This window comes from Microcaecilia unicolor, chromosome 4, assembly GCF_901765095.1.
Source record: "Microcaecilia unicolor chromosome 4, aMicUni1.1, whole genome shotgun sequence".
In the NCBI taxonomy this organism is placed as follows: domain Eukaryota; kingdom Metazoa; phylum Chordata; class Amphibia; order Gymnophiona; family Siphonopidae; genus Microcaecilia; species Microcaecilia unicolor.
In genome coordinates this window covers 72,000,890-72,027,114 of record NC_044034.1, presented here as the reverse complement: position 1 = coordinate 72,027,114, position 26,225 = coordinate 72,000,890, and the positions used below count along the sequence as shown (strand labels likewise).

The following is a 26,225-nucleotide window of genomic DNA, read 5'->3' as shown; positions in this document are numbered from 1 at the left end:
CCCCCCCCCAGACCGAGGTCAGCACTCAGCACAATCTATATAAATAATTCTCACCTCCAACATTCACCACTCAGCCCCCGAGGTCGGCGGAGCCAGCGCTTTAAAGTTTTGTGAGCTGAGAGCAAGAGAAGCACAGTACAACAGCATCGTGTTCAACTTTCCCCTTCTCTGTGAGCGAAACAGGAAATGAGGGCGGGACGCAGAGAGAGAAGGGGAAAGTTGAACGCGATTCTGCTGTACTGTGCTTCTCTTGCTGTCAGCTCACATAACTTTAAAGCGCTGGCTCCGTCGACCTCGGGGGGTGAGTAGCGGCCTCCGGGGGGGGGGGGGGGAAGCAAGTGAGCGACGGGTCTTGCTGTGAGGTCTCAGAAGTTTGAAGCGCTGCCTCCATGGACCTCGGGGGGTGAGTGGCGTCCTCCGGGGGGGGGGAATGCGAGTGAGCGACGCCCGTGGGGGGACTCGGGAGGGGGGAGTGAGAGAGTAGTGGGTGCAGTGGCGAGTGGGAGGGAGTGGATGGAGAGGGTGGTGTGCACCATTGAGTGGGGGTGCAGGTGAGAGAGGGTGGACGGTGAGGGCAGGCAGCCGCAGCGGGGAGTTGGTTCCTCCGTGGCTCCGCCCTCGACGTCATGACGTTTGACGCGAGGGCGGGGCAGACAGTCATGGTGCCAGCTCGATCTACACCATGACGGAAGTTGGAGGGGAAAAATGTGGCTTCATTAGAACTTTGGGGTTGAGAATTATGTCCGGAAGGGGTGTGGCTGAGGGCGGGGCTATGAGTGAGGGTGAGTGGTGGTGACAGCCTAGGAGGGTGAGTGGTCCTGACAGCCTACCCTAGGAACAGTACATTCAGTGCTTCACTGAATGTTGGAGGTGAGAATTATTTATATAGATATGTATATATTTAACAGAGAATATGAGTGAAGGCGGGAGGGGGGGTTGCTTATGAGAGAGAGAGAGAGAATGAGGGCAGGAGGAGTTGCAAGCATATATATTTATATGTATATATTTATATTTAACAGAATATGAGTGAAGGTGGGAGGGGGGGTTGCATATGAGAGAGAGAGAGAATGAGGGCAGGAGGAGTTGCAAGCATATATATTTATATGTATATATATTTATATTTAACAGAGAATATGAGTGAAGGCGGGAGGGGCACGTGTGATTCTCAGAGCATGAATTCGCACGCATGTTTTGGCCCTCTGAATGTTACAAAATGATAAAATGTGGCCCTCAATAGAAAAAGGTTGGACAACCCTGCACTAAATATTTCAAATCATTAACACCTAGTATTAGAAGCCCAAGATACCAAATATCCCACTGAACTGTAGTTCCAATTCTTGTGTATGAAAATAAGTTATTTCCTGCTGAAAAGACTAATTAATTAAATCCACAAAGCATAGGTGAGGACAAAGAGGAAAATCTTATGAATAATTAGTAGGGTTGCAAACCCCAGTTAACTTTGCAATTAATGCATTAATAATTTTGTACCATCTGTCTTCTCCAAACATCTCTTCTGTGGCGCAATCTGGCATCGCAACCCCCCCCCCCCCCTGCAATTCAACATCACCCTGCACCTCAAAGGTGGTCTTTTTTGTTGGTCCCCAGCAGTGTCAGCTTGCACATACTGCCTGCAGCCTGGTCCAAAGCTTTCCTTCTGATCTGTCCTGCCCATGCAGAAACAGGAAGTAATGTCAGAGGAGGCAGGCTGGGTATGGGGAAAGCTTTGGAGGGAGGGAGATCAGGGAAGGGAATGGGGTTGAGATTTGAAATTTAAATCACTGTAACCATAGAAAAGTGGTATTTTATATTTGAGCGCTTATTTTGTACCTGGCACAGTAGAGGATTAAGTGACTTGCCCAGAGTCACAAGGCGCTGCAGTGGGAAATAAAATAAAAATTGCCTTTAATTGTGTGATTAATTGCAATTAAAATTAAATTTTTTAAATTCAGACTTAATAATTAGTAGCTGTAGTATAAAATGATCTTTCTTCTCTACAATAAAGTTCCATTGTAAACCTTTGCATTTTAAGTTTGATTAATCACATTTCTAAATCCAAGCTCAAGGTGAATTACATATAAGCTTATTAGGCATGAGCGTGCCCAAGAAGGCTTACAGTCTGTCTTCTATCTGAGATAATGGAGAGTTGAGTGATTGTTCAAAATGACCAAGAGCGTCAGTGGGTTTGTTTTTGGCTCACTAGGCTGCTACTTAAAATGTCGCAATTAATCCTGGGGAAATTCTGTGCAAAAAAATTGAAAATTCTGCCCACTTTATTTGTAACTTTTTTTTTTTTGCACAGAATTCCCCTACAGCATCATTTACAGAAGAGAGTGTGTATGAACAACTTGTAAAGCTAAAGGTGGACAAAGCCATGGGACCGGACGGGATCCACCCCAGGATATTAAGGGAGCTCAGAGAGGTTCTGGAGGGTCCTCTTAAAGATTTGTTTAATAAATCCTTGGAGACGGGAGAAGTTCCGAGGGATTGGAGAATGGCGGAGGTGGTCCCTCTTCACAAAAGTGGTGATAGGGAAGTAGCTGGAAACTACAGGCCGGTAAGCCTCACTTCGGTTATTGGAAAAGTAATGGAAGCGATGCTGAAGGAAAGGATAGTGAATTTCCTGGAAGCCAATAAGTTGCAAGATCCGAGACAACATGGTTTTACCAAAGGGAAATCGTGCCAAACGAATCTCATTGAGTTTTTTGATTGGGTGACAGGAGAATTGAATCAGGGACGAGCTATGGACGTAATCTACTTAGATTTCAGCAAAGCTTTTGACACGGTTCCCCACAGGAGGCTTTTAAATAAACTGGATGGGCTGAAGATAGGACCTAAAGTGGTGAACTGGATTAGGAACTGGTTGACGGACAGACGCCAGAGGGTGGTGGTGAATGGAGTTAGCTCGGAGGAGGGAAAGGTGAGTAGTGTAGTGCCTCAAGGATCGGTGCTGGGGCCGATTCTGTTCAATATATTTGTGAGTGACCTTGCTGAAGGGTTAGAAGGTAAAGTTTGCCTATTTGCGGATGATACTAAGATCTGTAACAGAGTGGACATCCCGGAGGGCGTGGAAAACATGAAAAAGGACCTGAAGAAGCTAGAACAATGGTCTAAGGTCTGGCAATTAAAATTCAATGCGAAGAAATGCAAAGTGATGCACTTAGGGAATAGAAATCCATGGGAGACGTATGTATTAGGTGGCGAGAGTCTGATAGGTACAGACGGGGAGAGGGACCTTGGGGTGATAGTATCTGAGGATTTGAAGGCGACGAAACAGTGTGATAAGGTGGTGGCTGTATCTAGAAGGTTGTTGGGCTGTATAGAGAGAGGTGTGACCAGCAGAAGAAAGGGAGTGTTGATGCCCCTGTATAAGTCGTTGGTGAGGCCCCATCTGGAGTATTGTGTTCAGTTTTGGAGGCCATATCTTGCTAAGGATGTAAAAAGAATCGAAGTGGTGCAAAGAAAAGCTACGAGAATGATATGGGATTTGCATAACAAGACGTATGAGGAGAGACTTGCTGACCTGAACATGTATACCCTGGAGGAAAGGAGAAACGGGTGATATGATACAGACGTTCAAATATTTGAAAGGTATTAATCTGCAAACGAACCTTTTCCGGAGATACGAAGGCGGTAGAACGAGAGGACATGAAATGAGATTGAAGGGGGACAGACTCAAGAAAAATGTCAGGAAGTATTCCTTCACGGAGAGAGTGGTGGATGCTTGGAATGCCCTCCCGCGGGAGGTGGTGGAGAGGAAAACGGTAACGGAATTCAAACATGCGTGGGATAAACATAAAGGAATCCTGTTTAGAAGGAAAGGATCCTCAGAAGCTTAACCGAGATTGGATAGCAGAGCCGGTAGTGGGAGGCGGGGCTGGAGGTTGGGAGGCGGGGATAGTGCGGGGCAGACTTATACGGTCTGTGCCAGAGCCAGTGGTGGGAGGCGGGACTGGAGGTTGGGAGGCAGGGATAGCGCTGGGCAGACTTATACGGTCTGTGCCAGAGCCGGTGGTGGGAGGCGGGGATAGTGCTGGGCAGACTTATACGGTCTGTGCCAGAGCCAGTGGTTGGGAGGCGGGGCTAGTGCTGGGCAGACTTCTACGGTCTGTGCCCTGAAGAGCACAGGTACAAATCAAAGTAGGGTATACACAAAAGTAGCACACATGAGTTGTCTTGTTGGGCAGACTGGATGGACCGTGCAGGTCTTTTTCTGCCATCATCTACTATGTTACTACTATGTTACTATGTTACTATTATAAGGGCTGGCATCTCCTCCAGGCATTAAATCTCCTCCTCTCTCTCCCCCCCCCCCCCCTGCAGTTTCCCCATGCACTTTTGTGCAGACCTCCATCCCATTCCTATGACATGCATATCTACACACCTCATCCACCTCTTTTTTTTTTTTTTTTTTTTTTCCCCCAGCCCCCCTCCCTGCACCCACACTCTATCAACCTATTTTCCAGGCCCCCCTCTGGCGCGCACACACACCATCCATATCTTTTTTCCAGCTCCCCTCTCTGTACCCACACTCCATCTATATTTTTCCAGACCCTCCCCCATCCCCATTCACATTCACTTATCCAGAGCAATAGAAGGAGAAGGAGAATCGGGCTGATTTTTGCTCCTCTGCTGTCCTTGGTCTGACTGTTCCTTTGAGCAGTGCGGGCTTCTGTACAGTTGTGTGGCTTAAAAGAACTGCCGCAGCAGAGGAGGAAGAAGCCCAACCTGTGGCTGTGTGCATCTTCTTCTCCTAGGTGCTGGACCAGTGAGTGTGTAGGGAAGGTGGGAGTCACTTTCTGACTGCCAGTATCTGTGCCGCTCTGCCTGCAAAGGCAGACTGCATAGAATTCTGCGTGGGAAAGGCAGACTGCATAGAATTCTGCGTGGGAAAGGCAGAATTCTACACAGTCTGCTACGATGAAGAATTCTGTGTTGCACAGTAGCACAGAATTCCCCAAGCAATTCACAATGGCTTATATTCTCCTAAATTCCGAGGCATGAAAAATATGCTTGGGAGTAAATCTCTGACAGACAATATCCCCTCCAATGGGATGAATTTGTTTTGGATGAGAATAAACTGCTGTAAGTTAAGTACATCCATTTATGCACAACCTTGAAGCCTACAGGGACTTTGTAGAGAAGTCCCACCTCCAGCCTGGCAGCCCCTGTGCTGTCATGGAGGAGGGACTTAAAGAAGAGCATTACCCTGCGGCAGTAGGAGGTAATCCTGTAACCAGGACCTGCCCATCAGGGGATGCGATATCCTTTCAGACTGAGGATGTGTCTCCAGGAGCTTTTGCCCAGGAGGGAATGGTTAGGACAGCTGTTGTAGTTGGCGATTCGATCAATAGTAATGTAGATAGCTGGGTGGCTGGTGGACGTGCGGATTGATTTGCTTGCCTGGTGCGAAGGTGGTGGACCTCGCGCATCACCTAGATAGGATTTTAGGTAGTGCTGGGGAAGAGCCAGCTGTCTTGGAGTGATAATGACCAGGAGTGTCAGTGCATTTGTTTTTGGGAGGTTCTGGAAGCCAAATTTAGGCTTATAGCTAGAAAGCTGAATTCCATATCCTCAAGGGTAGCATTTTTTAAAAAAATGCTCCCTGTGTTGGATTTAGATTTGTTAGGAGCTGGGCAGCATTCTGGTAAAGGGGGAGCCTGTTCTGAAAGGATAGACTCCACCTTAACCAGGATGGAACCAGACTGCTGGCACTAACATTTAAAAAGGAGAGAGAGCAGCTTTTAAACTAAAATGGGGGGGGGGGGGGGGCATCAGTTGCCCATGAGTGCACGGTTCGATGTGGCAGATGCTATTGAATCAGGGTCTTGGAATCCCAATAGAGAGGTTTCAATAATGGTATTAGAAAGCCAGGATTGTTTAATGGGAGAACAGAGTAAACGATGCAAATTATCCCCATCAACTTCAAAGCAGCTTGTAGATGCAAGGAAAAAGCACAATTTGAAGTGCTATATACAAATGCTAGAAGCCTAAAAAATAAGATGGGCGAGTTGGAGTATATAGCAATAAATGAAGAGGTAGGTATAATAGGTACCTCAGAGACCTGGTGGAAGGAGGACAATCCATGGGACACTGTGTTTATCAGAGTACAAATTATATTGCGATGACAGAGTGGATCAAATTGGAGGGGGAGGTTGCACTATATCTTAAAGAGACAATTGAGTCAGACAAAATAAACATTCTATATGAAGCAGATAGCAGTGTGGAATCTTCATGGATAGAAATTCCATGTGTGAAGGTAAAGAGAATACTGCTAGGGCTATACTACCGTCCACCAGGACAGAACGCACATACAGAAGAAGAAATGTTTACAGAAATTAGGAAGGTAGGCAAATTGGGCAACATTATAGTAGTGATTTCAATTACCCCAGTATTGATTGGATAAATGTTATATCAGGGAGGTAAAACTCCTAGATATAATAAATGACTGCTTCTTGGAGCAACTGGTCTGAGAATTGACAAAAGGGGGAACTATTTTAGTCCTTAGTGGAATGCAGGGCATGGTATGAGAGAGAACTCTGTTGAATCCGCTGGGAAACAGTGATCATAACATGATCAAATTTGAGCTGATATCTGGAGTGAAGTCACTAAGGAAATCTACTGTAGCAGCATTTAATTTTCAAAAGAGAAAATGGTTAAAAAGAAGCTAAAAGGATTGGCCGCAAAGGTTAAGGACTTTTAAATTGGGCATGGATGTTGTTTACAAATACCATTGCCGAAGCCTAGACCAGATGTGTTCCACGTATTAACAAAAGTAGAAAGAAGAGCAAACGACAGCCAGCATGGTTAAAAGGTGAAGTCAAAGAGATTATTAGAGCCAAAAGAACATCCTTCAAAGAATGGAAAAAGTATCTGAATGAAGAAAATAAGAAGCAACATAAGCTAGATGCAAAGCACTGATAAAGAAGGCTAAAAGAACATGAAGAGAAACTTGCTGTGGAGACAAAAACTCATAGTAACTTCTTTTTCAGGTATATCAGAATCGGAAAGCCTGTGAGGGAATTCGTGGGACTGTTAGATCATAAAGGAGCACTCGGAGGACAAGGCCATAGTGGAGAGATTGAATGGATTTTTTACCTCAGTCTTTACAGAAGAAGATGTAAGAGATCTACCTGTTCTGGAAATGGTTTTCTTTCTTTGTTAAAAAAAAATATATTTATTGTAGGTTTTCACAAAAATGCAGCCAACATCCATCACAAACATGGACTCTGATTGTTCCCCAACATCCTCCCCCCCCCCCCCCCCCCAAAAACCAAGCAAAAACCCTCCAGGTTGTCTTAACTCCAGCTCCAATTGCACACAGCATCCAAGGTAACCACTCAGGGCAGCCTGCTAGTAATTAACTGTCCCTGCCAAGTCTAATAAACGTCATGTGAAATTGCAATGGTCTTTCTTGACAAATAGCTGTCAGCTGGGACATCTGATAAACATAATCTAAATGATTAAGTAACTGTTCCTCTGTAGGTAATGCAGTGCATTTCCAATGTGCTGCTATGGTGACTGTCTACTGTAAATAAACAGCAAACTTGTGTATCTCCCACTTAACCCCAGTGGGGTGAAAATGCAGTAAGCAATAATCTGCTTTCTGTGAGTAGTGCACCTGGGTAATATGATGCAGACGGTCTAAAATGTTTGCCCAGTAATTATGTACCTTGAGGCATAGCCACCAGATGTGAAAAAAATCTCCACTGGCTCCGCAGTCACACCAGTAGTGATCAAAGGGATGATGATGCAGAGGAACTGAAAGAAATCTCGGTGAACCTGGAAGACGTACTGACCCAAATCAACAAGTTAGAGTGATAAATCACCTGGACTGGATGGTATACACCCATGAGTACTGAAAATACTTAAACATTAAATTGCTGATCTGCTGCTAGTGATTTGTAATGTATCATTAAAATTGTTTGTAGTGCCTACAGCTCATTCGTCCTATCCCCTTACGGCTCGGCTTCCCTATAGCTCAGCTCTCTATCAATCTTAGGGTCACCTCCTGGCACGCTCTCTTTTTCTCGTCTGCCCAAGCTCAGTCCCTATCACTTCCTCTTCCATCATAGCCTGCACCTTGCACAAAATTCCGCCAGGAATGAAATCTCTCTCACCTGAATCCCCCATTCCTTTATAGTCCTATTATTTTCTTTGGCACTAGGTATAGTAATTAAATTTTATAAACTGCAGTAGTTTGCCTTTCTGCATTTATTTATTTAGATTTATCTCAATGTTTACCTTTTGGTAGAAAGGCGGGAGAGGGGAGAAAAGAGACATTTAAATACCTCTGTGGCATAAATGTACAGGAGACATCTCTTTAAGTTAAAAGGAAGCTCTGGAATGAGGGGGAACGTAGGATGAAGGTGAAAGAAGATGACTCTGGGGTAATCTAAAGAAATATATTTTTACAGAAAGGGTGGTCTGCATGTGGAATTGCCTTCCAGTGGGTGTGGTATAGATTAGGATTGTATCTGAATTCAAGAAAGCATGGGACAAGTACATAGGATCTTTGAGGAAGAGGAAGGGATAGTAACTAGTATGGAGGACCAGACTGGATAGGCCATTATGGTTTTTATCTTCCATCAGTTTCTATGTTTGTGTCAGCACTCTGCCCTAACCATCTAACTGGCCAAAGGTTGATCATGTTATATCTTTAGTTGGTCCCTTGCCAAGCCTGGATTTTCCCCTAGATCATGTAGGCAGCTGCCTAGAAAAAACATGTTCAGGCTTCAGAACACTGTAGAGTTGCCATCAGTCCACCCTGGCTTCTTTAAGGGAGTGGTTTTGGTGAGGCAGTGCTGCTCAGACTAAATGGTGCTTGAGAGAGAGAGAGAGGGCTGCCCTGTGAAGGAGGTGCCTCTCTCACTATGGTGCTATTTTATGGGGAGATTGGGAAGGGAGAAGGACAGAGTTGTCCCATCAGTCTCTGTGTCCTTGGAGGGTCCACCTTCCTTCCCCACACTTAAGGGCACTAAAGAGTTTAATCCAGCGATCTGGACACATTAGTCAGTCACTAGATTTATTGTTCCCATGTAGAGGGAGTATGGCTTGCAAACCGCTATCCCCATATACTTTTTTTTTGTTCTTTAAATTTATGCTGAATACATTGCTGATGTATTGTTCTTTTTTACTTCTTTAGCTGGCTCTTTGCTGATTTTAGCTTCTACCTACTCTACTCCCTACACTAGATTTTTCTTTGTGGTTGACCGTGTTCTGGCACCAGACAAGGTAAAAATGAGAATGATATGGGTGTGCATTATCATGTTTATCATTTTCTATCTTTTCTGAGCCATTTAACCTGTAATGGGTGGTATATCAAATTAATGAATGTAAAGAAATGAAATTCTCTCCAAACAGAAAGCTTAGTACATAGGAGCCGATGCACCAGGCAGCTGGCTGAGTTCGCGGCTTCTACTGCAAACTTAAAACCATGCCATGCAGAAAGCTAAACAGATGCAAATTTTATGCACGTAGAACTTGCAGGCTTATTGAGGGAGCCTGCAGGATGAACGCGCACAAAGGTTCAGCAGTAAGCGTGGCTTGTGTGCTGGCACTTTTATTTGTATTCAGACATATGCACATCTGCGGCTATTGATTTTAGCATAAATATTAGTCTCGCAAAAATTTATTTTTGCTAGGCTGATATTTATGTACAGAACAGCAGCTGCGGATGTGTGCTGGCACTTTAGTAAAGTTGCAGATATTTGTTCTGGCTGCAGAAGAAAGAAAAATGAAGCATTTAATCCTCTCGATGTACATGTCAAAAGCCATTGCAGAGGAATACTTAATGGCCTCCTTACCATTCATTTTGGTGCAGTGTATGGCCATGTGTACAGCACAGGTTAACTCCTTCATTCAACTCCTCTCTGCATTTTGTGGGAACTAACATGTGCGTACAACCTGCAGTAACTGAGTGGTTAGGATTGCAGTAGCTTTCTGCCTTGGTCCCATGACGCTGAAGCATTTTTGGCTGGATGCATCCCCATGGTTCAGGCAAACTTTAAGTTCGAGGAGTAGCCTAGTGGTTAGTGCAGTGTACTATAAACCAAGGGACCCAGGTTCAAATCCCAATTCAACTGTTGCTGACTGAAGATATGATAGAAATTTATAAAATACCGACTGGAGTGGAAATGGTAGATGTGAATTGCTTGTTTACTCTTTCCAAAAAATACAAGTGGTGTGGAATACAAGGACTAAGGTAAAATTATGTATAATCATACCTGATAATTTTCTTTCCATTAATCATAGCTGATCAATCCATAGACTGGTGGGTTGTGTCCATCTACCAGCAGGTGGAGATAGAGAGCAAACTTTTGCCTCCCTATATGTGGTCATGTGCTGCCGGAAACTCCTCAGTATGTCGATATCAAAGCTCCATCCGCAGGACTCAGCACTTAGAGAATTACACCCACGAAGGGACACTCTGCCCAGCTCACCACCGCCGAAACGGGGGAGGGGAATTAACCCAGCTCATCCCCACACAAGTGGGGGAGGGGAATCCGTCCAGCTCATCCCCGCGGAGCGGGGGAGGGACACCACACCCGCCGATGCGGGGGAATCTGGCTTATCCTGCAACCGCAACCGCGGGAGGAGCTGACTGACCCTAACACCGCCGAAGCGGGAGGGGTACAAAGCTGCCCTACAGCCGCACGAAGCGGGAGGGAGTGCCGGCAGAATTTATGTCTCAATCCAGCCCCGTAAAACGGAGGGGAGAGGAATGCAGCAGCTCACTGTAACACAAACTCGTCTCAACTCTTGAAGAATCCAAGTGAAAGAAGAACTTGAACACGAAGTCCTCCTGAAGTAACTGAAGGCTAAACTTGAACCTAAATTCAACCAGAATATAAACAGTACAGATATCTGGGAGGGGCTATGGATTGATCAGCTATGATTAATGGAAAGAAAATTATCAGGTATGATTATACATAATTTTACCTTCCATATCATCAAGCTGATCAATCCATAGACTGGTGGGATGTACCGAAGCAGTACTCACCCAGGGCGGGACATAGAAATCCCTGACCTCAACACTGAAGCTCCAAACCGGGCCTCCGCCCGTGCAGCCACAGTCAAACGGTAATGCTTGGAGAATGTATGAGCCGAAGCCCACGTTGCCGCCTTGCATATCTCTTCCAAGGAGACGGATCCGGCCTCTGCCATCGAGGCCGCCTGAGCTCTCGTGGAGTGAGCCTTCAGCTGGATAGGCGGCACCTTCCCCGCGGCCACATAAGCCGCTGCAATGGCTTCCTTGACCCACCTTGCCACTGTAGGCTTAGCAGCCTGCAGACCCTTACGAGGACCTGCAAACAGGACAAACAGATGATCCGATTTCCGGAAATCATTGGTCACTTCCAAGTATCTGATGATGACTCGTCTCACATCCAGATTTCAAGAGCGGAGTACTCCTCTGGGTAGTCCTCCCTACGAAAGGAAGGGAGACAGAGCTGCTGATTCACATAGAAGCGAGAACCAAACTTGGGCAGGAAGGCAGGCACTGTGCGAATAGTCACTCCTGCCTCAGTGAACTGCAGAAAAGGCTCTCGACATGAGAGCGCCTGGAGCTCGGAAACTCTTCTGGCTGAAGTGATAGCCACCAAAAAGACTGCTTTCAACGTCAGGTCTTTCAGAGATGCCCTCGACAAGGGTTCCAAAGGCGGCTTCTGCAATGCTCTTAGCACCAGGTTGAGATTCCACGCAGGCACCACTGAGTGCAGAGGAGGGCGCAGGTGATTAACTCCCTTGAGAAAGCGCACCACATCTGGCTGCGAAGCCAGGGAAGCACCCTTCAGGCGGCCCCTGAAGCAAGCCAGAGCCGCTACCTGGACTTTAAGGGAACTGAGCGACAGGCCTTTCTCCAGACCTTCTTGCAGGAACGCCAACACTGAAGAAATTGGAGCAGTGAAGGGAGAAAGTGAGCCTGCTTCACACCATGCTGCAAAGATACGCCAAACCCTGGCGTAAGCAGTAGAAGTAGAGCGCTTCCTCGCTCTCAGCATAGTGGCGATGACCTTGTCCGAGAAGCCCTTCTTCCTCAGACGCTGCCGCTCAATAGCCAGGCCGTAAGACCAAAGGGAGAGGGATCCTCCATCACCACGGGACCCTGATGTAACAGGCCCTGCTCCACTGACAGCCGCAGAGGATCGTCGACTGAGAGCCTGAACAAGTCCGCATACCAGGGACGTCTGGGCCAATCCGGACCCACCAGGATTACCCTGCCGGGATGCTTTGCCACCCGGTCTAGCACCCTGCCCAACATGGGCCAGGGCGGGAACACATAGAGGAGCTCTTGTGTCGGCCACTGTTGGAGAAGAGCATCTACTCCCAGGGATCGAGGGTCCCGTCCTCTGCTGAAAAAGCGCGGCACTTGGCCATTGGCCGATGACGCCATCAGATCTAGGCTCGGCTGGCCCCAGCGCTTCGTGATGTCCAAGAACGCCTGAGCAGATAGTTGCCACTCTCCGGGCTCCAAGGTATGGCGACTGAGAAAGTCCGCCTTGACATTCATGACTCCGGCAATGTGGGCCGCTGAAAGCTGCTCCAGGTTCGCTTCCGCCCACTGGCAAAGACTCATAGCCTCCTGGCTAGAGGGGCGCTCTTGGTACCTCCCTGGCGGTTGATATAGGCCACAGCCGTGGCATTGTCCGACAGGACCCGTACAGGCTTCAACACCAGTACCGGGATGAACTCCAATAACACCAACCGAATGGCTCTGAGTTCCAGGAGGTTGATAGACCACTTGCCTCTGCAGGAGACTAGAGCCCCTGCGCTGTCCTTCCCAAGCAGTGGGCTCCCCAGCCCATCAAAGAGGCGTCTGTCGTGACGACAATCCACTCCGGGGTCACCAGAGGCAATCCTGCAGACAACTCGTCTGTCTGCGTCCACCAGCTCAGCGCCTTGCGCACTGCTGGGTCCACGGGAAGGCGCACAGCATAATCCTCCGACATCGGAGTCCAGCGCAGCAGCAGAGATAGCTGTAGTGGTCTCATATGAGCCCTGGCCCAGGGCACTACTTCCATCGTGGCCGTCATAGAGCCCAACAGCTGCACGTAGTCCCAAGCCCAAAAGGAGAGGCTACTAGGAACTAGTCCACCTGAGCCTGAAGCTTGACAATCCGATTGTCTGGCAGGAACACTCTGCCCACTTGGGTGTCGAATCGAACTCCCAGATACACCAGGGACTGAGTCGGGCGCAGCCGGCTCTTCTTCCAGTTGATGATCCATCCCAGGGAGCTCAAAAGAGCAACTACCCGGTCCATAGCTTTGCCGCACTCTGCATAAGAGGGGGCTCGGATCAACCAGTCGTCCAGATAAGGATGGACTTGTACTCCTTCCTTTAGCAGGAAGGCCGCTATGACCCCCATTACTTTGGAAAAGGTCCGCGGAGCAGTAGCCAACCCGAAAGGGAGGGCTCTGAACTGGAAGTGTCGTCTCAGGACTGTAAAACGCAGAAAGCGTTGGAGAGGAGGCCAGATGGGAATATGCAGGTACGCTTCCTTGATGTCCAAGGAAGCCAAGAACTCTCCTGCCTTCACTGCCGCTATAACAGAGCGGAGAGTCTCCATGCGAAAGTGCCTCACTTTCCAGGCCCGATTGACCACTTGAGGTCGAGGATAGGCCGGACAGAACCTCCTTTCTTTGGAACCACAAAGTAAATGGAGTAACGTCCCTTGCCAATCTGATTTTTTGGCACCGGAACGACCGCACCCAGGCGGATCAGGTTGTCCAAGGTCTGCTGCACTACCACAGCTTGACCGGAGACTTGCAGGGAGAGAGTACAAACCCGTCTCTTAAGGGTTGGCAGAACTCTAGCTTGTAGCCGTCTCTGATGACTTCCAGCACCCACGCGTCTGAAGTTATAGTGGTCCACTCGCCCAGAAACGAGGACAGCCGTCCTCCAATCTGCACTGGGGCGTGGACCAAGGCCCCGTCATTGGGTACGAGACCCTGGGGGAGGACCGGAGGGAGCACCTCCGGGACGGCGGTCTCTGCGAAAGGAATGCTGCTTGGGGGAGAAATTCCTCTTGAAGGAAGAGGGGGCAGAGGAACCCGACTTGCCCGGGCGGTACCGATGGGCTTCCTGCAACCGCCCTCTGGAGGTATCGGGACGAGTACTAACCCGAGCCCTGACCTCTGGTAACTTCTTGCCCTTAGACGTGCCGAGATCGGTCACGATTTTGTCCAGCTCGACCCCAAAGAGCAGCTTGCCTTTAAAAGGCAATCTAGCCAGGCGGGATTTAGAGGCGTGGTCAGCAGACCAATGTTTCAGCCAAAGCCACCGCCGCGCAGAGACTGTCTGAGCCATGCCTTTAGCTGAGGCTCTCCAGACATCATACAGCAAGTCTGCCAAATAGGCTAAGCCCGATTCCAGGGCCGGCCAATCAGCCCTCAAGGAATGATCCGAGGGGGAAGCCCGCTGCACCATAGTCCGGCACGCCCTGGCCACATAGGAGCCGCAAACTGAGGCCTGCAAACTGAAAGCAGCTGCCTCAAAGGACGACCTTAAGGCCGCCTCCAATCTTCTGTCTTGGGCGTCCTTTAGGGCCGTGCCACCTTCCACCGGCAACGCCGTTTTCTTAGTCACCGCAGTGATTAAAGAATCCACGGTAGGCCACAGATAGGCCTCACGTTCACTCACAGCCAAAGGATAGAGGCGGGACATAGCCCTAGCCACTTTAAGGCTCGTTTCCGGGACATCCCATTGAGCCGCAATTAAGGTGTGCATGCATCATGCACGTGGAAGGTTCTAGGCGGGCGCTTCGTCCCCAGTATAATGGCAGAGCCAACAGGGGCTGAGGGAGAGACGTCCTCCGGAGAGGAAATCTTCAAAGTGTCCATGGCCTGTAACAACAGGTTGGGCAAATCCTCTGGGCTAAAAAGCCGCGCTGCAGAGGGGTCATCCGCTCCATCCGAGCGGGGATCTATCTCCTCCAAGGAATCCGCAAAGGATCGTTGGGAGACCTCAGACACGCTGCCCTCATCTACATCGGAGGAGACAAAAGTCCTCCAAGGCCTGGAAATCAACCCGAGGGCGTTTACCTCTGGGAACCTCAATCTCTTTATCCGAAGAGGGAGCAGGGGCAGCGTTTTGCATGAGGAAAGCCTGATGCAGCAGCAAAACAAACTCGGGGGAGAAACCCCCCAGACTGTGCACTTCCGCAGCCTGGGCAACAGCCCTAGACGCACTCTCAACCGGCGCTCGCAATAGCGGGGGAGAGACATGCTGCGCATCCAAAATGGCGTCCGGCGCGAAACTCCGTGAAGGAGCCGCGCGGGAAGAACGGCGCTTAACTTTAGCCGCTTTTGTGCCGTCGCCCAAATTAAGGGCGTTCATGGCATTAATGTCTCCAACCTCAAGGGCGGCCCCGAAGAAGCCGTCCGAGCCGCGTGGCCGGCCAAGATGGCGGAGGCGAGGAGCGGGGGATGGGCGTTTATGGCGGGAAAAAACCGCCACGCCAGAGGAACGACCGGGACATTCATCGGTCACTAAACTATCACCCATCAAGGGCGAATCAGGTTGTAAAACCCCCGCATCCCCTCTAGAAGTGCTCCAGCGATCCGGGGAGCGACCCTTTGCGCCCTCGCCCTCCAACGCCATTGCCACGAGGAGAAGAATCGGGGAACCCCCTGCCCACTATAAAAAGGTAAAATTACCTGCTTGCCGCTCCGAGCTGTAACGAACTGGTGTCCCAGTGAGTAGCTGCAATGAACGTTTAAAGAAACGTCGAATTAAACGCCTTTAAAGACGTTTAAAAAAATTTTTTTTTTTTTTTTTTAAACGGAGCCAGCGGGAGGGGGGAGAAAAGGAGGGACCTGGCACCACCAGGTTTGCACTTGCTCAAAAGAGCCCTCAACCCCAGGCCTCAACAAAACCTAAGGATTAGGCTTGGAGGCCTAGCCAGAGCTGCTGCTGTGTGTGACCACCACCTGCTGAGATAGAGAACATACTGAGGAGTTTCCGGCAGCACATGACCACATATAGGGAGGCAAAAGTTTGCTCTCTATCTCCACCTGCTGGTAGATGGACACAACCCACCAGTCTATGGATTGATCAGCTTGATGATATGGAAGTAGTAAATTTAGAACAAATTGGAGAAAATATTTCTTCACTCGAAGTGTAATTTAAACTCTGGAATTCATTGCCAGAGAATGTGGTATAAGTAGTTACCAGAATTTTAAAAAAAGGGTTTGGATAATTTCCTAAAAAATCAATAAGATGGTATAAAAATGGACTTGTGAAAATCCACTGCTTATTTCTAGAATGAGCAGCATAAAATCTGTTTTACTCTTTTGGTATATTACCAGATACTTATGACCTGGATTGGCCACTGTTGGAAACAGGATACTGGGCTTGATGGACCTTCATTCTGTCCCAGTATGGTGACACTTATGTTTTTATGAACTTGATATGGTGGGTAGTGAGTCTGAAATCATAAAACGTTAGGTGTATACTTCATTAAGTTTTGTGCTTTCTTCATTTATATTCAGTGTTTTATAATTGATGTTTTCATATTGTCCTCACACTATTCCAGAACTTGAGGGTTAGTCTCCACCTGCTGGTCGATGGACATGACTAACCTGCAAGTTCTGGAATAGTGTAAAGCAGTGGCGTACCAAGGTGGGGGCGGTCCGCCCCGGGTGCACGCCACTGGGGGGTGCTGCGGCGTGCGCCTCCTCTGAGTTCGCTGACTTCGCGCGTTCGCTGCAGCTCCCCCTGCCATAGAACAGGTTACTTCCTGTTCCGGGTCAGAGGGAGCTCCCGCGAACGCGCGAAGTCAGGGAACTCTGAGCAGGCGCGCGCTGCGGCACCCACCCCCAGCGGCGTGCACCGGGGGGGGGGGTTCCGCGCTGCATTCGGGGGGGGGGGGGGGTGCTGCACCCGGGGGGCGGGGCGCCACCCCGGGTGTCTGCCCCCCTAGGAACGCCATTGGTGTAAAGGACTAATGGAAAGAAATGATCAGACAAGACCTGATTTCTCCAAAAGTTATTTTCTGGTCTCTGTTTACACTTAAATAATGTATCTGGTTATCATTTTAGGGCACTAGTGACCACTAGCATCATGTTTGTCTTGTAGACAAGAGTGATTGTGTTTGGTGCTCATAACTCGAAAAGCTGCAGTAGTCCTGTCCCCTCACTCTGAGATTCTTTTATTTTGTTTTCAGGAAATTATTCTTATCTGTATTTCTTGCTGCCTCTTGCCCTCTTCTTCCTTTGTGTATTCCCCTGTTGGGTTGGGGGTTACTAGGAGAATAAGTCACTGTAGAGAATCACTGGAGGGATTGACTGGGAGGTTCCTGGGTGGGAGGAAGCCCAGACCAAAGGGGAGTAGTCTTGAAATAAAATGCAGAGAGATAGTGCCCTGGCACTGAAGAGTGGCAGGGGGGAGGAGACTGGAGGGAAAGATGCCCCAGAATGCTTTATCATAGATCTTACCTCCCACCTAAACTTCATGCTACAGCAAAGTTCATTCCCTACTGAACATGGCAACATACTACTCACACCAATACCTAAAAATCCCAAGAAGCCAGCGAGTGATGTCACCAACTACCGCCCTGTCCTCTTCTAATTAAATTGATGGAAAACAGGGTGACCTCTCAAATCAATGACTATATACAAAAATTCTACATGAGTCGCAATCGGGTTTCCGCCCAGCCCACAGTACAGAAACCGTTCTACTCACCCTAGTATCCAAATTCAAACAAGAAATCGCATTCGGAAACAACATCCTCCTTCTACAATTCGATTTATCCAGTGCTTTTGACATGGTAAATCACAACATTCTAACCAAACTACTGAACAAACTTGGAATCGGTGGAAATATCATTAATTGGATAAAAGGCTTCATCACCTCAAGATCTTACCAAATTAAATCATCCTCAGCTATCTCATCTCCCTGGGAATCGGTGGAATTATCATTAATTGGATAAAAGGCTTCATCACCTCAAGATCTTACCAAATTAAATCATCCTCAGCTATCTCATCTCCCCTGGCCACCAGATTGTGAAGTACCTCAAGGATCCCCTTTATCACCGATACTCTTCAATCTTATGATGATCCCACTAGCCAAAGCTCTATTCAGACACGGTCTCAACCATTTCATTTACGCTGATGACATCACCATATTCATTCCCTTTAAATTTAACCTAACAGAAATCTCTGACAAAATATCCATGGGCATGAACATCCTAACCTCTAGGGCCAACGCCTTTATGATGAAATTGAACAAAGAAAAAACATAATGCCTAATCCTCTCATCTCAACACTCTGCGCTCCTCCCATCCAACCTTAACACCTCTGGCATCACAATCCTCATTTCCGACAACCTGAAAATCCTTGGAGTGACACTAGACAACCACCTTTTGCTTGAGAATCACGCTACATCCACCACAAAGAAAATGTTCAATATGATGTGGATATTGAACGCGTAGAACCCTATCTACCCCTGAAAACATTCCAGAACTGTCCTTTCCTGGTTCTCTTCCTACCTCTCCCTCCGCACCTTTAGTGTTCACTCTGGTGGATCCTCTTCTACTTCTATCCCTCTGCCTGTCGGCGTACCTCAGGGTTCTGTTCTTGGTCCCCTCCTCTTTTCTATCTACACTTCTTCCCTTGGTTCATTAATCTCATCCCATGGCTTTTCCTACCATCGCTATGCTGATGACTCCCAAATCTACCTTTCTATCCCTGATATCTCACCTTGCATCCAAACAAAAGTTTCAGCGTGCTTGTCTGACATTGCTGTCTGGATGTCTCAACGCCACCTGAAATTAAATATGACCAAAACCGAGCTTCTCATTTCCCCCCCCCCCCCCAAACCCACCTCCCCGCTCCCCCCGTTTTCTATTTCTGTTGATGGCTCTCTCATTCTCCCTGTCTCCTCAGCTTGAAACCTTGGGGTCATCTTTGACTCTTCTCTCTCCTTCTCTGCTCATATCCAGCAGATTGCCAAGACCTGTCATTTCTTTCTTTACAACATCCGTAAAATCCGCCCCTTTCTTTCCGAGCACTCTACCAAAACCCTCATCCACACCCTTGTCACCTCTCGTTTAGACTACTGCAATCTGCTTCTTGCTGGCCTCCCACTTAGTCACCTCTCTCCTCTCCAGTCAGTTCAAAACTCTGCTGCCCGTCTCATCTTCCGCCAGGGTCGCTTTACTCATACTACCCCTCTCCTCAAGACCCTTCACTGGCTCCCTATCCGTTTTCGCATCCTGTTCAAACTTCTTCTACTAACCTATAAATGTACTCACTCTGCTGCTCCCCAGTATCTCTCCACACTCGTCCTTCCCTACACCCCTTCCCGTGCACTCCGCTCCATGGATAAATCCTTCTTATCTGTTCCCTTCTCCACTACTGCCAACTCCAGACTTCGCGCCTTCTGTCTCGCTGCACCCTACGCCTGGAATAAACTTCCTGAGCCCCTACGTCTTGCTCCATCCTTGGCCACCTTTAAATCTAGACTGAAAGCCCACCTCTTTAACATTGCTTTTGACTCGTAACCACTTGTAACCACTCGCCTCCACCTACCCTCCTCTCTTCCTTCCCGTTCACATTAATTGATTTGATTTGCTTACTTTATTTTTTTTTGTCTATTAGATTGTAAGCTCTTTGAGCAGGGACTGTCTTTCTTCTATGTTTGTGCAGTGCTGCGTACGCCTTGTAGCGCTATAGAAATGCTGAATAGTAGTAGTAGTAGTAGAACTTAGTGCAATCCACGGTACTTACCCATGTTGATTACTGCAACAGTATTTTCTTAGGCTGCAAGGCCCATATCCTGAAAAAGCTTCAGACTGCCCAAAATACAGCAGCGAGACTCATCTTTGGCAAATCACATTTTGAGAGCGCAACTCTTCTCCATGCAAAACCTCACTGGCTCCCTATCAAAGAGCGAACCAACTTCAAGATCCACACATCAATCCACAAGATTATCCATGGTGAATCTCCGGACTATATGCTAAATCTGATTGACCTTCCAACAAGAAACATGGCTGAATCTTTGCGAAATTACCTCAACCTGCACTATCCCAATTGTAAAGGACTCAAGTACAAAACATATTATGGATCCAATTTCTCCTTCCTAAGCAGCCAACTCTGGAATGCCCTCCCCAGACCTATTCGACCAATCCGTGACCATCTACCCTTCCGGAAAGCACTAAAAACCCATTTATTCAAGCAAGTCTATCCAAATGACCCAAACTAATGAACCCATCTACTTAACAAATACCAAGAGACAACGACATTGACCCAATCTATATCTCCCACCTTAATCCCTTCTCCATTACTTATCTCTACCTACTTATCTATTTTACTACTCAGTTATACTTAATTTTTACTCTTTCTACAATATTCTGTATTCCCTATTACTGTGTAAGCCGCATTGAACCTGCTATGAGTGGGAAAGCGTGGGATACAAATGTAATAATAAATAAATAAGGAGGAGCGTTTGCCCGTTAGAGGGGTCTTTGGTTGACTGATGGTCCCCTGCCACTGGCCTGGAGGACAGAAAGGGAAATGGAAAGCCGAGAGATCCTTTGGCTGCAGGGCTGGTGGTTGTGTCTCTGCCCCCCCCCCCCCCCCTGCAAACTATCAGTTGGTGCCCTCCCCCTGGTCCAACATCTCCTTTCTCTCTTCTCCCTCCCCCCCCTTCTTCCACCCCGCACCCTTTTTCAGCCGAGAGCCTTAAAAGGTGAAGAACAAAAGTTGTTGTTGTTTTTTTTAACTTGACAGCTGTTTAATTTATTTGAAAGCTTCCCATATGTAGATATAAATGCCATGAAATGAAATTGAATATCACTAAAACTGCTTAAAAAATTACTGTAGATGGTGGAAACAGCACTAATAAAGGCTATATTTTGTGCTCCTTTTTCTACACTGTTCTATAAATGCAGTAATATATGGCCAAATTTCAGTGAGGATATCCTGTTTACTGATGTGTTCATCTTAACTGTTGTTGTAATCTGCCTTGGGAAGCCTGGTGTTATAAAGATTGGAAGTAAAATTAAACTCTTTCATTGGGGCACATGGCATCACATCTTCATCTCATCTCTTTTGTACAAATGGATTATTCTGTTTTGAGCATGTTTCAGGGACAAGTGGTTTTCATAAGTTAAAATAATAATAATAATAAAAAACTTCTTTCATGTAAATCTCTCATTTGCTTTAACATAACTAAATAGGCTTTAAGCCCCTAATGCAGTCCATTGGTTTCCTTATATTTTGTCCTTGTGATGACTTATACTGTGCCAAAACTTTCCCCCCAGTAATGCCACCATTCCCCTCCAGCGTACTAGAGTCCTACCTTGCCGCCTGCCCTGGTGGTATCGTGGGCTTAGGGGCAGGATAGAATCCCACTCTTTCCTGCCTCTAGTCTATCTCCGACGTTCTCCGCTTTTCTCTTCTGTGCTGTGGGCGCCGCCGCCGTATTTTCCCACTCTTTACCGCCCACTGCCGCTACTCCATCTCCAATGCTCTCCGCTTTTCTGTGCTGTGGGCACCTCCTCCGTGTTTTCCCAAAATGGCTGCCAAAACATGTGGTTCCTGGACTGAAAAGCTGAGTGGAACCCAAACTGGAGGAATGTCTCCCAAACCCCTGGATTGCTATTCTGGACCATTGAACCACTTCCAAGCTCGACTGCATGTGTGCTGGAACTAATGAGTGAGAGGGGATCGGCCATGAATCTGTTTTATGGCCCGGGGCCAGAGCTATGTACTGGCTGCGTTTGATTGCTATTCTTATTTTAAAAATAAAAAAAACTCAGGCTAAGGTAGAAAGCCAAAAGGAATCTTTATTTCTCACTGCAACAGCACAAGAAATATTATTGGCTCTTGGCATTAGTAGTTTTACAGAATAGAGTCACAATAAGAAAGAAAGTTTATTCCTCACTGTCATACAAAGGTCAAGGTCATAGAACAGAGAGAAAGAAAGGAAGAAAGAATGAATGAAAGATTCTTAGCTACAGAGAATTAGTTTTTACGAAGGGGGGGGGGGGAAGAGTACCCCCCACCTTTGGGAAAAATAGGCCATGGAGGGTATGAAACTCTCTTACAAGTTTTCAAAGTTTCTTTGTCTGCAGCTTCCTTTTATAGGCTGTGGTGAGCATTCACTTCTTCTCCAGCCTGGACCAATCATAGCTGCTGCATATGTGCTGGAGACTTGTAATTGGGTCTTTCATATGTGCTGGAGGCTTTCATTTGGTGTCCTTGCCACACCTCTTCTCAGTAAATTACATTTGTAACAAGTTATACCAGGTAGCTGAGTTGCCCTAGCAACAGGAAGGCACCATCAGAGTCTGTGACCAGCCAGAAATTCCTTCATGAGGCTGATAGTAAAGAAAGATGGGGGATGGGAAATAGTGCAGCATACCTGAAGTAGAACATTATAGCTAAAAATTATAGACATCTAGTACACGGGTGAGACCCAGGTTACATTTGTGTGTCTAGAGCCTAGGAATCTGACTTGGAGAGAGGACTTACACAGAACTCACCTGTAGAGTCTGGGTATGTTTTGTAGTGCTGATGGCCATTGTTTCCTCAGGCAAGTTTTACATTGAGTTGCAACTGATTAAAGTGCTGAAGCCTCGTTTTGCTCTTTTTTTTTTCCTGTCTGTCCTTTCCTAAGATATTTTTCTGTCAAAAATTATGGTATTAACCAGCAATTTAAAAAAAAATCAGCTTTCTTTTTTGTAGCAGTTAGCACCTGCTTGGTTAATTACATTTTCTATCTACACAGCTCCAGGGAATGTATTTTTCCACCACCATCTCTTTTGACTGTAGGATGGCAGTTTGGATGTAAAAAGGGGTTGAATTAGCACAAGCTTTGTATATATTAGTGTCCAATATATGCATACATATTTTGTAAGTTACACAATACATTTTTTTATAGTGTCCCTCTTTGACTGGGGTGCCCCTTTCCTTTCAAAAATAAACAAAGGGGAAATCATAGAGCACCTATAAAAGGTAACAAAGTAATGAGAGCAGAAAAGGCTCATCTAGTCTTGAGTTACTTCCTAAAGATGTTTTATGGTTCTGAGGGCTCAAGCAGGTCGTGATTGGTAAATTCCTTAGTTATTCCATCATTAAGGAGATGTAGGTAGCCGGTTACCAGAGTGAGGGCTTTTTCTGGTTTTCTATTACTGGAGATGCTGAAGAAAAGATTTAATTTACATAGACATCATATGAAAAATGCCAGTACAAACAAAGATGTCTCTCCTGTGGGACAGCACTTTACAAAACCAGAACACTGTACCAGTGATTTCATGGTAAGGATCCTGAAAGGGAACTTTAAAACAATACAGGAACGTAAGACCTTTGAAGTCAAAATGATTAAATATTTTGACACTCACCAGACAGGACTTAACAAAGATCTGGGTTTTCTAGCCCATTACAAAGCATAAAATTGTATTGCCTTGTAAATTGTAGTGCTCTCCTGTCTCCCTCTCACCTATCCACCCCCATCCTGTTAGATTGTTACTGAAATGCTTTGATGTTTCGCTCATATATACTGTCATCTACCAACATTTGCTTATTTCCGATCTGACAAAGAAGGGCAACCTTCGAAAGCTAATCAAGAAATGTATTAAGTTATGTCCAATAAAAAAGATATCATCTTATTTTCTTTTCCATGTTTTATTTTGTTTTATTTCTATTGATTACCTTTAAAAGTGGACTAACAAGGCTACCACACCTCCATTAGCATGGAATCCATTGCCCCTTCTGATTGAAATGTTTCTCATAAGAAGTCAAATACCTACTTGTTTACCTGAGCTTTTAGTTGATAAGTTGAATGATCTTTTTGATGTATTTATGAGCATTTAAAATAATATATGTTTGTGTGCCTCTGCTTTTCAGTGTATGTGTTATTGTACCCTGCTGTGATAGCATGAGTCAGTGCGACAGCTCTGGGCTTTTTGGAGGTCTGTAAACAGTTGGCAGCTTCAATAACAAACAAAAGTTTTTTATTTGGGACTGTAATGCAAACGTAAAACAGGGAGCTAGTACTACCTTATAGACTGTGGCAGTGGTTCACATACTTTCTCGGGTCACGGCATCCCTAGACTACACATTTCCTTTCAAGTCTCCCTGTCCCCAACAATATTGAGTCCTACCTTTGCTGGCAGGGATGCTCAAGCCCTGCCAGCTGAAGAGGTCCACTGCCTGAGGCCCAAGCTCCATGCTGCTTGTGCAGCAAGCAAGTTAGTGGCATGCTTCAGCCACCAACACCTGCATTCCCACACATGCCCTCCTCTCCCCACTTTCATCCACTGTCCTCTCTTGCTGCCCTTCCATCCAGCCTAAGCCCCCCCCCCCATTAACCCCGTTCAACATTACCCCTTTTGCTCCGTTTTTTTCCCTTCTCTCTCTGTTTCTTCTCCCCCATCCAGCATTACCCTGTTCTCTCTTTCCTCCCTCATCCTTTTATTACCCCCCCATCTCTTTCTGTCTCTGACTTTCTTTCTCTGCCTCCTTCTCTCCCTTCCCCTCTCCCATTCACCCTCTGCAGATTTCCCTGATCGGCAGCAGGTCAGAACTGTCAGCTAGTGTAAAGACGGTGGGGCCAGTTTTCTGTGCACATCGTCACTAGCTCTGCTGGTCACACCCCTCTGACGAAGAAAATTTACATCAGAGGAGCTGTGACTGTCAGAGCGAGCGACTGTGCATGCAGGAAACTGATCCCGCGGTCATCAAGCTGCTTAGTGCTGCAGCCCGCTGCCGACCTCAGGGAACAACGGGCCTTTCTAAAGAGGTTAGATTGAGAACAGGAGAGGGAAGATCATAGTTATGGCTCAGTGGGAAAATATGCCGTGGCACCCCTGAGTGCGGCGCACCAGGGTGCCACTGCAGATAGTTTGGGATCCGCTGAACTATGGAATACATAGGGAACCTCAGCTATTGCTGACATTGTTTTGGAGGCTTTCCTCTGACTTCCTTCAACTCAGATGTTTTATCCTTCCTGTTCTGAGCTACACCCTTCTGACTAGGCTTCCTTTCATAGCTCTGTTAAGGTGGCTTGGGGCAGTTATGTCTTGAGGAGAACTAGGATTTACCTAGCCGTTTCCTCACACCTGCCTTGAACTATGATGATTTGGTGGGATGTAAGATATATAAAATAAAGTGCCACACAATTCCTCCTGCCTGCTGATGGTTTACAGATCACCAGAACACAATTGCTGTGAGAACTGTAGATTGTAAGCTCTTTGAGCAGGGACTGTCTTTCTTCTATGTTTGTGCAGCGCTGCGTGCGCCTTGTAGCGCTATAGAAATGCTAAATAGTAGTAGTAGTAGTAACTGGAGGTGGCCCATAAGGAGGAAAGCACATCAGTATGCTGCTAGGTTAAATCAAACCCTCTTTTTAATACCAAGGGTCTGTTAAGCAGATCACTGCTGGACTGTGCAGTGGTTTTAAAACACTTTACATGTGGAGGGGGGGTGGTGATAGGAAGGGATACCAAGTGTTTTACTACAGGGAACTATCATAGTCCAAGCCCTTCGCTCACATGTGTGTTAGCTTTTCAGAAATTTAACATTTGTGTCAGCTAATGAGAGAGATGTATCTATCGATACAATTTTTGAAAACTGCTCTTGTTCTAAAACTGCTGAAGTACCCTAGACTTACCGATGAACCATCAATATGGTCAGCAGAACACAACATTGGAGGACCAAAGTCAGCCTCTTCACACATCAACTGACGGGCAGATTATCTGTCAGAATCTTGAATAAAAATGATCCCATTCCAATTCAAGATCTAAAACTAGAGTGGCTACAGTATGTGGATTAAAAATCCACTTTTTATTTATACTATATCATTTACAACTTGTCAGTGATTGGTTGGCTTATGAAATGTGACATTGATCTACAGGATTTGAAAATTTTGCGTAAAATAGAGCTTATGAGAGACATTGTTCATGATTGGCTAAGTTAATTTCGTCTCTACTGACTATGCAAGAATTACCCCCAGGCAAGCTGTTGAGCTGAAAGATTGACAGTGTTGGGTTTACTTTCTGGAAGCATCTTGAGTGTCTATACTTTCAAGCAAAGCCAAAACAAAGGAACAAACATGGTTTACACAAATGATGGCAAAATATAATGTTTTATTTTGAATATGTAGAAACACAACTGTTCATTTGGCACATGATTATAAACTGAGTGGTTAATAGCAAGGTAAATAGACAGTATTAACAGTGCTTACGTGAATACAGAAATTCTTATTTTGCTATTAAGAAAAGAAAT

The 26,225-nt window shown here is 46.6% G+C and overlaps 1 protein-coding gene across 3 annotated transcripts in view; it reads left to right on the top strand.

Annotated features, from left to right (window-relative positions):
• MTIF3 (mitochondrial translational initiation factor 3) overlaps window positions 1–26,225 on the top strand; it is a 67,164-nt gene that overhangs the window by 22,512 nt on the left and 18,427 nt on the right. Inside the window, exon 2 of one of the 3 annotated variants that reach the window (XM_030200330.1) lies at window positions 9,143–9,231. The exons of the other annotated variants lie outside the window; for them this stretch is intronic. The gene's annotated coding sequence lies outside the window, so the exon portion shown is untranslated. The remainder of the gene's footprint in view (window positions 1–9,142; window positions 9,232–26,225) is intronic. 3 annotated transcript variants of the gene reach the window in all.